The sequence below is a fragment of the Protopterus annectens genome, chromosome 13.part0 (genome assembly GCF_019279795.1).
Source record: "Protopterus annectens isolate FY-2018-M chromosome 13.part0, PAN1.0, whole genome shotgun sequence".
Taxonomy (NCBI): domain Eukaryota; kingdom Metazoa; phylum Chordata; order Ceratodontiformes; family Protopteridae; genus Protopterus; species Protopterus annectens.
In genome coordinates this window covers 1,366,253,158-1,366,268,544 of record NC_056747.1, presented here as the reverse complement: position 1 = coordinate 1,366,268,544, position 15,387 = coordinate 1,366,253,158, and the positions used below count along the sequence as shown (strand labels likewise).

The window sequence follows — 15,387 nt, the reverse complement described above, 5'->3', positions numbered from 1 at the left end:
GTTCAACACCGGAAGTATACCCCTCACTGGTGAGATCAGATCATAAACTAATCTCGCTGGAGGTCCTCATCCCGCCTCCACCTGAAATAAAAGAGACCACAGTGAAAAACTTCTCAAAAGCAGACTTCACACTTCTAAAAACTAGTGTGGTCTCCTTTAAGGCCCCTGAGCCAGTGGTAAACATTACTCAAACCGCTGAATCACTTACAAATGCCTTCTACCAGCACCTACAGGACTGCATGGATCAGGCAATCCCAAATAAAACTAAGACTTTTTGTACCAAAGGCAAGCGTCCAGTCTGGTGGACCCCAGCCATAAACAAGCTCTACAACAAAAGGAGGAAGCTACTACAAGATAGAGCAAAATCCTTCTAAGATAAGACACCTTTGATCATTAAAAGTAAAAAACTAAGAGCTCTCATAAAATCATCCAAGGCTAAATGAGAGAAAAATCACCAAGGACACAAAAGACAATCATAAGGCCTTCTTTAGCTATGTTAGAAACCTAGGAGGAAACTCCCAGATATGCGCAGAATTAGTCCAAAATGATGTGAAGATTACTGAACCTACACACATTGCCAACATACTGGCTGACAGGTTCAGTGCAAACTTCTCCCCCCCTCCCCCCCAAAAGGAGAGATATCTATACCAGAGGATTGTAGCCCCCCAAACATCTCCAACGCCCAGGTGAGAACTGCTCTCTCCAAGACAATCACAGCATCCATGGGACCGGATGGTGTCCCTGGCTGTGTGCTCCACGAACTCAATGAGGAATTAAACCCGCAGTTAGGACAGCTGTTTAATCTTAGCATCACCTCAGGATACGTACCCAAGGAGTGGCGCACTGCGACTGTGGTCCCACTTCACAAGGGCGGTGCCTCCACCGACCCTGGAAATTACCGTCCCATTAGCTTGACAAGCCTTATCTGCAAAGCCATGGAGAGGATCATAATGGAACTCATAAAGACATAGGGAACTTGCAGACTTTGGATCCAACCCAGTTTGGCTTTGTCAAAGGCAGATCATGCCTTTTATACTTGGTTGACTTTTTCGAAACAGTCACCAAGGCCATTGATGAGGGAAAGGCAGTCCATACAGCCTACCTCGACCTGGCAAAGGCCTTCGACACAATACCCCACTCAGGTATCATCGAAAAACTCATCAGCTTGAATGTAAACCCATACATCACAAGATGGGTTGCAAACTGGCTAAGTGACAGAACCCACAGGGTCAGAGTTGCTGGAGCCATGTCAGACTCAAAGCCTGTCACAAGTGGTGTCCCACAGGGCTCAGTCCTGGGTCCACTCTTGTTCGGCATCTACTTTTCTGAAGTACAAGCAAACACAGGAGGGTTATGGCTGACAAAGTTTGCAGATGACTGCAAACTGGGCCATAGTCGAAAACACTTCTGACACAGATATCCTTCAGAAGGGCCTCACAGAAATGGATAACTGGTGCCAGAGCCATGGCCTAAAGTTAAACGCCAAGAAATGCATAGTCATACCCTTCGGGAAAAACAAGGTTACCCCTAGCTACCATATAGGTGGCAATCCACTGAGCACAGAAAAATTCATCAGGGACCTGGGGACCCAGGTTGACACTAGCCTTTCGTTTGACACTCATGTTGCTAAAGTAGTCAGGAAAACCTTCTACATTGCCCACCTGATCATGAAGGGATTCACATCTAGATCAAGGGAGGTCATCGTCCCCCTGTACTCACCACTCAGACCTATGATTGAGTACAATGCCCCATTCGGAATGTATCTGACCCGACACCTGCAGCAGCTGGAAAGGCCCCAAAAGTTCCTCACCAAGAGGATAAAGGGTCTCAAAAATATGTCTTATGCTGCCCGACTGAAAGAACTCCAGCTCTATTCAGTCTCATACCGCTTGCTCAGAGGTGACCTGTGCATGACATAAGGCCATGTCAAACCCAGATTTGATGAATATGGTTCACCTCAAAAAATCTAGATCCCTCAGAACCCAAGGGCGGGAGACTTAAACCTTGACACGGTTATTAATAGGACGTGCTGGAGGGACAGATTCATCACCCAGAGACTCCCTATGCTGTGGAACAAAATCCCGGTAAATGTGAGGCAGAGCACCTCGCTGGCCTTGTTCAAGAGGAATCTTGACCAATGGATGGGAGATCGCAGATATACCCCAGGGATTACTTCAGTGTCACTGCTTGACAGAGGCACAGCAAAATAGTAGGCATAGTTTTATTCAAACTAAAGGGGTGGCAAAAGCCACATATCTATGGGCTAGGCTTATAAATGCCCTTGGGCAGATAGCCTAGTATGAACCTATGAACCTATTAGTAGTATGCAAGATGCCATGAAGCCCAGGACCTGCAGAATTTTTCTTGCAGGTAGTTGGATCTTTGTTGCCATTGTTTTGAAATGTTGAGTCAGTCTGTCTGGCGTCAGATAAGCCTTCTGGGCCGTTGTATTCAAGCTGGCACCCAGGAATGTCATATTTTGTGTGGGTACTAGTTTTGATTTCTTTTTGTTTACTGTGTACCCCAGGCAACTTAGATGATGTTTTACAAAAGCCAGATGTTGTAAGTGGATGTCCTTGCTTTCTGCTTGGATGAGGCAGTCATCCAGGTATGGGTATATTTGAATTCCTCTTTGTCTGCAGTATGCAATTACTGGTGCCAGGCATTTTGTGAAGACCCTGGGTGCAGTAAATAAGCCAAAGGGCAGTGCAGAGAATTGGTAATGGGTTGAACCTGCAATGAAATGGAGGTATCTTCTGCAACTTTTTCTGATAGGGACATGCAGGTATGCCTCCTTGAGGTCCAACGTTACTAGCCATGCTTTCTTGCCAAACATGGTAAGAAGCTGCTGTAGTGTTAAGCATCTTGAATTTGGGTACTTGTAAGAAGGTGTTTAGAATTTAAAGGTCCAGAATTGGTCTCCAGGCATTGTCCTTTCTGGGAACTAGAAAGAGTCTTGAGTAAAATCCCTGGCCTTGCTCTCGAGTAGGTACCCGTTGAATGGCTCTCATGTCCATGAGGGCTGTAATTTGTTTTTGTGCCTCTGCCCATTGATTTTGTGGCAGGTTTGGCATTCCTCTTTTCATTGGCAAGGTGTGAAAATGGAATCTGTATCCTCGTGAAATTATGTCTAGGACCCATTTGTCCTTTGTGACAATGTGCCAGCTTTCTGAAAAAAGTGCGAGATTTCCTCCCAAGGGGGCTGCCAAGAGTGTGTTGCTTGGCCAGATGAGGTGCAAGTCATTGAGTTTGCCTTCTGGTAGTTTGGGACCTGTCTTCTCCTCCCTCCTGTGCTGCAGTGCCCCATTGTCGAGGTTTGTACTGGGCTTGTGGTTGTCCTCTGCCTCTTGGACGTGTGTACTTGCCCCTCTGTGGCCTGTCAGTAGCTGGAAAGGACCAATTTTTTGTTGGCCAATTTCTGCTGAAGCGAGGGGGCTGTACCTGTAGGAAATCTTTGACTGTCTGCACAGATTTTGCCTTATCCTCCATTTTCTTTAAGACTTCTTCTGCTTTAACTCCAAAAAGAACATCCTGCTGTAAGGGAGCATCTAGAAGCTTTGCTTTAACATGATCAGGCAGAGTTTGTTACTTTAACAAAGCATGTCTACATATAACAGACCCAGTGACAGCTGCTCTGCAGGAAGCCTCCGAAGAATCAAACCCACATTGTAGTGTTTGCCCACCTGTTCAGTTGCATGCAACAGATCCTGCATTTCTTTCAATTCAGACTGTTGAGGGAGTGTGTTCATTTTTTGTTTTAACGGAGACATTAGAATTTGCTGATATTTTAGCATGTGAAAGTGGCAATTTAGTGCCCTCATAGCTAGAGTGGCTGAGGTGTAAACCTTTTTCCCCCCACCTGTCTAGTGCTCTGGAGTCCCTTTCAGAGGGTACATGATTTTTTGCCATAGAAGCCTTAGCCCCTTTGGGACCCTGGGAGATGGTCTCTGGATCAGCAACAGGACTTTTGAAAAGAAATCTGTGGGAATCAGGCACTCTATAGTATCTGTCAGGTTTGGCCGGAGCAGGAGGCAGAGAGTCTGGGTTCAAACTGGATTCTACGTAAACATCATCCACAATGTCAAACTGGGGGGATGGCAAGTGGTCTGTGCTGGGGGAGTAAAAAACTCTGAGCCTTTTCTTTGAGTCAGAGTAGTCCTGACCTTCCCAGTGAAAATGTTCCCTCATAGTGTGTAAAGTTTCCCCAAAGGAGTAGTCTTCAGGGGGAGAAGCTGAGGGAATGGAATCCTCAGCATCAGAATCTTCATAAGGGGAGAAGGAGTAATCTTGGTCCTCAGAGGAGCCTGAGGAAATAGACACTTGTTCAGAGGATGCATAATCTTCTTGTCTAGGTCTTTTGTCGGGAGGGGGTTGGGAACCTCTGATTGAAGAGATCAAATCTTCAGCCATTTTGAACATCTGTTTCTTCGGCATGGGGCCTTGAACAGGGGACTGAAGTGCAGTCTTTTTAGGTTTAATAGGAGTCTTCGTCTTAGGATACGTTTTAATGGTGAGCGTCGTCGGTCTGAAGACGCCTTCAGAAACCAAAGGTGTTTCTGCAGCACCATCTTTTTCAGCAGTGTTGTCGGTAGGGGCTAAAAATGGCTGCATCGGCCTGGTACTTTCTGCCAAAAGTTCCGAAGCGGTCTCGGGTTCCAGATCTGCGGTAGTCAGGGGCTGCGTCGGAGCCTCACTGAAGACCGATTAACCGGAGACTGGACCAGCCGAGGCCTTGGAGTCTGGCTTGGGTCTAGGCTGCCTGTCCTTATCCTTGCGTTTTTTGTGCACGCTGGTAGTCTGTTGCTCCGACGGCATAGTGTAGTTAAATTTTCTACCGTAGTGTCGTGCGAAATCAAAGTGTCTTTTAATAGTACGCTTATTAAACCTAGCACAAAAATGACAACTAGTGACGTCGTGGTCTGGGCCTAGGCAAGGTATGCAGTAAGAAGGTATGCAGTAAGAATGAAAATCCTTATGAGGTATTTGCTTCCCACAAGAAATACAATTGTTAACTTTTTCTGACATCAGTCTGAGGCAAGAAAAGTTTCCCCAACGGGGTACTTAATTTTATTGAAGACTTCGGATCTGAAATTAGACTTCGAAAATGTCAGGGGTCGGCCGACCGGCACTTGCGAACTGCTTCTGCTTCGGGCATCGCGCAGCAAGAAAGACTGAAGAAAATGGCGTCGGATGCATTATATATACCCCTGGCGCACTGACGTCAGGGAAGAAGCGACAGTAACAGACGCCGGACCAAGACTTTGGAATTCCGGCTGACTGCGGGACCGCCTGACAACAGGATAACCCAAGTGTGATGACTGCAGCAGGGTAACACGATGAACATCCTGTTATTCTATTAACTTTTAAAGTTTGTAAGAGCAATATTTTAAAAAAATGTCCCTATTTTGGGCCTTTGTCCCCCCATTTAGAGCTTTGTTCAGATTTCTTGCCCTAACAAGTTGAGAACTATTATGGGATGCTTAAGGCCAATCTATAACCAAATGGGTTAGGTTACTTCAAGCACAAAAAGGGAAATAGAACAGTGTGTTAAGTGAAAGACCAACACCGGCAGACTTTTCAGTTGAGTCTAAGACAGAAACTGCTAATAAAAAGAATTACTAAGCCATCAAAAATAATTGCACGACTACTGTAAGAATCACTCAGATGAAGTTACAAACAATTGGGGAAATAGGAAAGCAAACTTACAAAAGGAGCAATACAAAGAAGTCCGTAAGGCTTCCAAAGGACTCAAACTGGAGAACATTATTGAGTTTTGCACAAAGTGCTTATGTAGGTATTTTTATACCCAGAGTAGACCAAGAGGATTTTTCCTCAGGTAATCAGCAATTGCCAGATATGTGAAAGGGAAGACAGGAACAGTTTTTGGGAATAAGAGTTGGCAGATTAAAAATTCTCTACTAGTATTTGACAGAATTGTTGGAGAAACAAATGTGTGTAATTAGGGGAATTACTCTCTCGAGCTGGGACACAAACTGAATAGACTAGACATAGTAAGGTCTTACTTTAATGTTACTGACTGAAAAGTAAAAGTTATGCACTCACCATAAAGTACAGTTTTGTACCTACCATAAATGTAGATGTTAGAGTGTTCACACTGCTGCAGTCATCACTCTTGGGTTATCCTGCCGTCAGGCAGTCCCGCAGTCGGCCCGAGTTCCAAAGTCTTCTTCCAGCGTCGGTTGCTGTCGCTTCTTCCCTGACGTCACTGCACCAGGGGTATATAAGATGCATCAGACGCCATTTTCTTCAGTTCTTCTTGCCCCAGATGTCAGGTGCCCCCAATAGGTAGGCAATACATATTGCTATATAAAAATATACATATAAAAATAAAACAATACCTTCAACAAGCAAGTACACCACAGAGGTTGTATAGGATAGAAAGGAATAGATAAGTCCAGCTAGTTCAGAGGGGATGGAGGGAGGGTAACCTGGACTGCAGCAGTGTGAACACTCGAAAATCTACATTTATGGTAGGTACAAAACTGTACCATGTTCATCGTGTTACACTGCTGCAGTCATCACTCTTGGGTTGAATCCCAAAGCTAAGGATGGGTGGTGGAACTAAACAGGGTTTGGAGAGGCTAGTAGGCCCTGCAGAACTGCAGTGGCAAAGCCAGCTCTGGTTTTAGAGTATAGAGGTAAGTGATGATGCTTGGTGAAGGTGTGCACTGAACACCAAGTTGCAGCCTCCAAAATATCCTTGGTTGGTACCCCTCTGAGGAAGGCTGTTGATGTTGCTGTAGCCCTGGTGGAATGGGGCCTGATGTTACCAGACACAGATTTCCCATGGTGTGTGTAGCAGAAATGGATACAATGTCCTATCCATTTTGAAATGGTCTGTTTTGAGATAGCTTTTCCTGCAGCATAGGATACAAAGAGCTGGTCAGATTTTCTGAAAGCCTTAGTTTTATCCAAGTAGTAACGTAATTGCTTGTGAATGTTCAAAGAGTGTAGGAGCCTTTCCCCTTTGTTCTGGGGGTTTGGATAAAAGGTGGGCAAATGAATGGTTTGGTTTAGGGCCACAATGGATACCACCTTTGGCATAAAGGAAGGGTTAGTTCGTAAAGAGACTCTGTCTTGATGAAAAATGATGAAAGGCTCCACTGCCATTAGGGCCTGTAGTTCTGTAACTCTTCATGCTGAAGTTATTGCTAGCAGTAGGGCAGTTTTCCATGACAGGAACTGTACATCAGCAGTAAAAGCTGGTTCAAAGGGCTGAAGTGTAAGCTTTTCCAGAACAAAGTTGAGATCCTAAGTTGGTGCTCTCCAGGGCGGTCTTATGTTCTTAGCCCCTCTGAGGAACTGTCTTAGTAATGGATGTGAAAATATAGGAGGATCCGTGTTGTACTGAGCTGAAATAGCTGAGGCGTGGATCTTAACAGATGAGAAGGAAAGTCCTTTGTGCAACATCTCAGTTAAATATTGAAGAATCTGAGGAATATTTGGGACAAGGGGATTTTGGCCCTTAGCCTGGTTCCAGGCACTGAATCTTTTCCATTTGTCTGAATAGTCTTTCCTGGTGCTGGACCTCCTGGCCTCCAGAATGACATCCATCACAGCTTTAGAGAGAAAAGTGTTGACTGTTTATTTAGGCAATTTGCCATGTAGCCAGTCTTGAGCTGGCTGTGTAGAATCTGATTGTTTTGCTGAGTGAGCAGGTGAGGAATTATAGGCAAAATCCATGGTGGGCCTTGAGCCATGTTCCTTAGTATTGGATACCAGTGTCGGCATGGCCAGTCTGGAGCAATGAGTATCATTTGTGGCCTCTCAAATCTGGCTTTCAGGAGCACCTTTGCTAGAAGAGGCAGTGGAGGAAAGGCGTACACTGTCAATGTTTTCCAACTGAATGAGAGGGAGTCCACTTTTCCAAGCTAGTGTGTGGTATGCCCTTGTGCAGAACTTCCGTAGTTGGTAGTTATGGGGGGAAGCAAACAGATCTATGTCTGGGCGCCCCCATTTTTGAGTTATCATTGCGAATACTTGTGGATCTAGTTTCCACTCGTGAGAATCTGTGAGGTTTCTGCTTAGATAGTCTGCCAGTGTGTTTTTCTTTCCTGGCAGGAATTGTGCTTGTAGTTTAACTTGGTAGGTCAGTGCTGTGTTCCACAAGGTCATTGCTTGTCTGCATAGGGGGTGGTAGTGTGTGCCCCCTTGCTTGTTTATGTACCACATCACTGTGGTGTTGTCCGTCTTTATTAGGAGTTGTCCTGGATGTAGGAGGTCCTTGAAAGCTGTTAGGGCATTTTGTACAGCTAGCATCTCTTTTTGATTGATATGTAGATGCCTTTGGTTTGCAGACCATTTGCCCTGAATACCCTGTCCTGCCATGTGTGCTCCCCAGGCATAATCCGATGCATCTGTTATAGTTTGCCTGGCTGTGGGGGTAAGGTGAAAGGCTGACCCTTGTTGAGGTGACATGCCTGAGCCCACCATAGAAACTCCTGCTGAAGGCAGGGTATGAGTGGAATTATTGTTTCCAAGCTGTGGCTGTGCTGAGTCCATACGCTTTTCAGATACCATTGTAATTTCCCCATATGCAGTTTTGCAAATGGTATTAGTATGCATGATGCCATGAATCCCAAGGCCTGCAGAATTTTTCTTGCAGGGAGTTGGGTCTTTGTTGCCATCATTTTGAAGTATTGAGTCAGTTGTCTTCGCTTGTCTGGCGTGAGGTAAGCCATCTGGGCCGTTGTACTTAAGCTGGCACCCAGGAATATTATGTCTCGAGAGGGCACTAGTTTTGACTTCTTTTAGTTTACTGTGTACCCTAGGCAACTTAGTAGGTTTTTGACAAGCGCCAGATGCTTTAACAAAATGTCCTTGCTTTCTGCTTGAATAAGGCAGTCATCCAGGTATGGACATATTTGAATCCCTCTTTGTCTGCAGTATGCAATTACTGGTGCCAGGTATTTTGTGAAGACCCTGGGCGCAGTAGATAAGCCAAAGGGCAGTGCAGAGAATTGGTAATGGGTTGAACCTGCAATAAATCTGAGGTATCTTCTGCAATTTTGTCTGATAGGGACATGCAGGTATGCCTCCTTGAGGTCCAATGTTACTAGCCAAGCCTTCTTGCCCAGCATGGGAAGAATTTGCTGTAGTGTTAGCATCTTGAATTTGGGTACTTCCAGGTATGTGTTTAGAATTGAGATGTCCAGAATGGGTCTCCAGGCTTTGTCCTTTCCCGCGCGGCAAGAAAGACTGAAGAAAATGGTGTCAGCTGGTTCCTTTATATCCCTGTCGCACTGACGTCAGGGAAGAAGCGACGACAACCGACGCCGGACGTAGACTTTGGAATTCGGCCGACCGAGGACCTGCCTGACAGCAGGAGAACCCATCTGTTATGACTGCAGCTGTATGCACGATGAACATCAGTCTCGAGTAAAATCCTTGTCCTTGCTCCTGTGTAGGAACCTGCTGAATGGCTCTCATGTCCATGAGAGCTGAAATTTGCTTTTGAGCCTCTGCCCATTGATTTGGTGGCAGGTTTGGCATTCCTTTTATCCTTGGCAAAGTGTGAAAGTGGAATCTGTATCCTTGAGATACAATATTTAGGACCCATTTGTCTTTTGTGATGATGTGCCAATTGCCTGCAAAAAGTGCTAGTTTTCCCCCCAAGGGAGCTGCCAAGAGGTTTTGCTTGGTAGTCTGAGGGGTAAGTCATTGTGTTGGTCTTCTGGTAGTTTGAGACCTGTCTTCTCCTCCTTTTTGTGTTGTGGCACTCCATTGTCGAGGCTGGTAAGAGCCTTGTGGCTGGCCTCTGCCTCTCGGGCATCTGTATCTGCCCCTCTGTGGTCTGGCAGAAGCTAGAAAGGACCAGTTTTTGGTTGGCCAATTTCTGCTGAAACGAGGTTGAACCTGTAAAAAATCCTTGACCGTCTGCATAGATTTTGCCTTATCCTCCATTTTCTTTAAAACTTCTTCTGCTTTTACACCAAATAAAACATCCTGCTGTAAAGGTGCATCCAATAACTTTGCTTTAACATGATCAGGTAAAGTTTGTTCTTTTAACCAAGCATGCCTACGTATGACAGACCCTGTCACTGCTTGCTCTACAAGAAGCTTCTGATGAATCAAATCCACATTGCAAAGTAGGTTTTCCCACTTGTTCAGCTGAATGCAACAAATCTTGCATTTCCTTGTAATCTGGCTGGTCTGTATGTGCGAGCTTTTTTTGTTTTAATTGAGACATCGGATATTGTTATTTCAGCATGTGAAATTGACAATTTAAGGCCCTCGTAGCTAGAGTAGTCGAGGTATATACTTTCTTTCCCCATCTGTCTAGTGCTCTAGAATCCCTTTCAGAGGGCACAGGATTTTTAGCAGTAGAAGCTTTAACCCCTTTGGGACCCTGGGAAATGGTTTATGGGACAGCAAAAGGGCTTTTATGCAGGGATTTGTGTGAGTGAGGGACTCTGTAGTATCTGTCTGGTTTGGCTGGTGCAGGAGGTAGAGAATCTGGGTTGAGGCTAGATTATGAATAAACATCATCCATAATGTCCAACACAGGTGGAATTGCAAGTGGTCTGTGCTGGGGTAGTAAAAGGAACTCTCAGAGACTTCTTAAAAATCAGAGTAATCCTGGCCTTCCCAGTGGAAATGTTCCCTCATAGTATGTAAGGTTTCCCCAAAAGAGTAGTCTTCTGAGGGAGATGCAGAAGGGATAGACTCTTCAGCATCAGAATCTTCATAAGGGGGAAAGGAATATTCCTGTTCCTCAGAAAAGTCTGAGGAAACTAAAACCTGGTCAGAGGAAGCTTAGTCCTCCTCCTGCCTTGACCTTTTATCAGGAGGGGGATGGGAACCCCCTGATTAGAGTAATTAAGTCTTCAGCCATCTTAAGCATCTGTTTCCTAGCCATTGGGGCCTTGTACTGGAGACTGCTGTGCAGTCTTTGTTTTTAAAGGAATTTTCAGTTTTGCATAGGATTTAATAGTGAGTGTAGTCGGTCTGAAGACACCTTCAGCAACTGCAGGCGTTTCAACTGCACAGGAATCTCCTTCAGGTAAGGAGTCGGAAGGGCCTAAAGGTAAAGGTTGTGCAGGCCTAGTAATTTCCGCTTGTGAATCGGATGTCGCCTGGGGTTCTAAATCAGCGGTCATCAGGGGCTGCGTAGGTGCCTCACTGAAAACCGGAGAACCGGCAACTGGTCTAGCAGAGGCCTCGGAGTCCGGTTTGGATTTCAGCTGCCTGTCCTTATCTTTGCGTTTTTTAAGCATGGTATAATTAAATTTCCTACCAAAATAATGTCGGGCGAAATCAAACCGACGTTTAATAGTTCGTTTATTAAACCTAACACAAAGCCGACAACCTGTGACGTCGTGGTCTGGGCCTAGGCAAGGAATACAATAAGAATGAAAGTCCTTATGAGGTATTTGCTTCCCACAAGAAATGCAATTGTTAACTTTTTCTGACATCGGACTGAGGCAAGAAAAGGTTCCTCAAAGGGGTACTTAGCTTTATGAAGACTTCGGTCTGAAATTCGATTTGAAAATCTTAGGAGTCGGCCGACCGGCACTTGCGAACTGCTTCTGCTTCAGGCACCTCGGGGCAAGAAAGACTAAAGAAAATGGCATTGGATGCATCTTATATACCCCTGGCGCACTGACGTCAGTGAAGAAGTGACAGTAACCGACACCGGACCATGACTTTGGAACTCGGGCCGACTGCGGGACCGCCTGATGGCAGAATAACCCAAGTGTGATGACTGCAGCAGTGTAACACGAACATCTTTCCATTTGTATTGTCCATTTTTTCATCCTCAACCTGTGGGGTTCTGTTCCGATCCTCGGAACAGACTTGGCTGCAACAATAGCTCATGGGGACCAGAAATACTCAAGCTCATCCCTTACCCACAACGCACCTATCCTAACTACCTGAGATCATGCTTGCTGATAGAAAAGTTAAATGCTTTCTTGGAAACTATATCTGGAACTGTAAATGTATACCAAAAAAGAGATTTTTATCTATTACCCGTTCTTCCAGAAGTCAAAGGCATGGGGGGGGGGGGTGGAAAGTTCAGAAGGAATGAAAGTGGACAACAAAGACAGAACGTTATGGTGAGTACATAACTTCTTTATCTGATGTTATCAATTTTCATTTGATCCTCAACCTGTGAGACCGAGATCCCAGCTACTTTATATCCTGGGTGGACTTTTAGGAAGGATGATCCTGAGCAACACTATGTCGAGTGATACTCTTCCCCTGGAGACCAGATCCAATTTGTAAAGAGTAATAAAGGTACAGGGAGTAGCCCAAGTTGCTGCTGCACAGATGTCATCCATGGAAGCTCTAAACTGAAATACAGTTGACATTGCTATGGCCCTGGTTGAAAGGGCTCATAAGGGTTTTGATAAGGAAACACCCAGTTTGGGAAAAATGAAAGAATTTGTGAGCCATCTGGCTAAAGTTACTTTGGTAACAGGCTTTCCTAGTCTGGTATGCAAGGAGGAGACAAGGAGACAAATAATTGGTCTGACTTCCTGAAATCTTTTGTTCTATAAAGATAGAATCTTGTCTGTGAACATCCAGAAAATGTAAACAGTATTCACCTTGGTTAGAGAAGTTTGGAAAGAAAACTGGCAAGTTAATATATTAGTCCTGAGCGAGACAACCTTTGTGAAAAATCAGATATGGAGGTTTAGAAGACAAAGCCTGAATCGCTGAAATTCTTCTTGCAGAAGTTACTGCCCCCAAGAAAATTGTTTACCAGGTCAGGAACTTAATATCACATTCATCTACAGGTTCAAATGGAGATTGCATGATTGCTTGCAACACCAAAGTCAGGTCCCATGGAGGAGCAGAATCTTTGTAAAGAGGCTTTAAAAGAAGAGTACCCCTCAAAAAAGGTTTAGAAAGCGTGTGAGAAGTGACTGAAAAGCCTTGAAAGCCATCCTTGAAAGGGCGTCCACTTTCCATTCTTGCTTGTGATAAATCCTTGTGCAAAATCTCTGCAATTGGCAGTTGTGAGGGGAGGCAAACAGATCTATGTCTGGGCATCCCCATTTCCTTATTATCATGCTGAAGATTTGTGGATAAAGTTTCCATTCGTGGGGATCCTTGAGGTTTCTGCTTAGTTCGACTGCCAGAGTATTTGTTTTTCCTGGCAGGAATTGTGCTTGCAGGTGAACTTGAAAAGCCAATGCTGTGTCCCATAAGGTCATTGCTTGTCTGCAGAGGGGGTAGGAATGTGTAGCTCCCAGCGTGTTTATGTACCACATGACCGTTAGTGGCAGTCTGTCTAATCAGTAACTGTCCTGGATGAAGCAGGTCCTTGAAAGCTGTCAGGGCATTCTTGAACAGCTAGCATCTCTTTTTGATTGATGTGAAGATGCATCTGGTTTGCAGGCCATGTGGGCCCCCCAGGCATAATCTGATGCATCCGTTGTCGGTGTCTGTCTGGATGTGGGTAAACTGAATGGCAGACCCTTGTTGTGGTGACAGGCTTCTGCCCACCATCGAGACTCCTGTTGTAGGCAGGGAATGAGTGCAATTACTGTCTCCAGGCTGTGGCAATGCTGAGTCCAAACACTTTTCAGATACCATTGTAGTTTCCTCATATGCAGTCTGGCATATGGAATTAGTAGAATGCAGGATGCCATGAAACCCAAGGTCTGCAGGATTTTCCTTGCAGATAAGTGGGTTTTTGCTGCCAATTTCCTGAAGTAAGTAGTCAGGAGTTTTTGCTTGTCTGGCGTGAGATAAGCCATCTGGGCAGTTGTATTTAAGCTTGCACCCAGGAATATTCTCTCTTGAGAGGGCACTAGTTTTGATTTCTTTTTCTGTGTACCCTAAGCCAATTAGTAATCTTTTTACAAACGCCAGATGCTTTAGAAGAGTGTCTTTGTTCTCTGCTTGAATTAGGCAGTCGTCCAAGTAGGGATATATTTGAATTCCTTTTTGTCTGCAAAACGCAATTACTGGTGCCAGGCATTTTGTGAAGACTCTGGGCGCAGTAGATAAGCCAAAGGGTAGTGCAGAGAATTGGTAATGCATTGAGCCAGCTATGAATCTGAGGTATCTTCTGCAAAATTGTCTGACTGGGACATGCAGGTATGCCTCTTTTAGGTCCAAAGTTATGAGCCAAGCCTTCTTGCCCAGCATGGGCAGTAGCTGCTGTAGAGTCAACATCTTGAACTTTGGAACTTCCAGAAACGTATTTAGTATAGACAGGTCCAGTATTGGTCTCTAGATTTTGTCCTTTCTGGGTACTAGGAAAAGTCTGGAGTAAAATCCTTGCCCCTGCTCTTGTTGTGATACTTGCTGAATGGCCCTCATGTCCATGAGGGCTGAAATTAGTTTTTGTGCCTCTGCCCATTGATTGTGGGGCAGGTCTGGTACTCTTTGACCTTGGTAGTGTGTGAAAATGGAACCTGTAGCCTTGGGACACTATGTTCAGGACCCATTTGTCTTGAGTAATCATTTGCCAATTTGATGAAAAAAGTGCTCGTTTTCCCACTAAGGGGGCTGCCAAAAGAAAAGTGCTTGGATCTGGTAGAGGAAAGTCATTGGGACCGTTTCCTGTAAGGTTGTGATTTGTCTTCTCCGCTTTTGGATGTAGGAGCACCCCATTGTTTAGGACTGTATGAGCCTTGGGGCTGAGATCTGCCTCGGGGACGCCTGTATCTGCCTCTGTGGTCTGTCTGAGACTGGAAAGGACCAATTTTTAGAAGGCCAGTTCCTGCTAAACCCGAGTGGCTGTACCTGTAAGAAATCCTTGACTGTCTGCATATATTTTGCTTTATCCTCCATTTTTTTCAACACCTCTTCTGCTTTAGTACCAAAGTATCATGCTGTAATGGTGCATCTAATAGTTTTGCTTTAACATTATCAGGCAGATTCTGTTCTTTTAACCAAGCATGCCTTCTAATAACAGAACCTGTAACAGCGGTCCTGCAAGAGGCTTCCAGTGAAACATAACCACATTGCAAAGCATGCTTTCCCACTTGGTCAGCTGCATGCAATAAATCCTGCAATTCCTTGTTCTCTGAACATTCAAGTATTTGTCAACAATTTCTGTTTAAGCAGTGACATTAAATATTGCTGATATTTAAGCATATGAAACTGACAATTTAAAGCCCTTACAGCCAGGGTAGCAGAAGTGTAGACTCCCCCCCCCCCCCCCCCATCTGTCTAGAGCCCTATAATCCCCATAAGAGAGAACAGTTTTTTTTGCAGTGGAAGCTTTAACCCCTTTGGGACCCAGAGATATAGTTTCTAGGTCAGCAGCAGGGTTTTTGTATAGGAATTTATGAGAATCGGGGACCCTGTAATATCTGTCTGGCTTAGCAGGAGCATGGGGTAAAGAGTCAGGGGACACGCCAGACACTGAAAATACATCATCATCATCTACAATGTCTAGAACAGGTG

General features: G+C 45.0%; 1 protein-coding gene across 1 annotated transcript in view; it reads right to left on the bottom strand.

Annotated features, from left to right (window-relative positions):
* IGF2BP1 (insulin like growth factor 2 mRNA binding protein 1) overlaps positions 1-15,387 on the bottom strand; it is a gene marked incomplete in the record, with an annotated part of 2,071,998 nt that overhangs the window by 932,685 nt on the left and 1,123,926 nt on the right.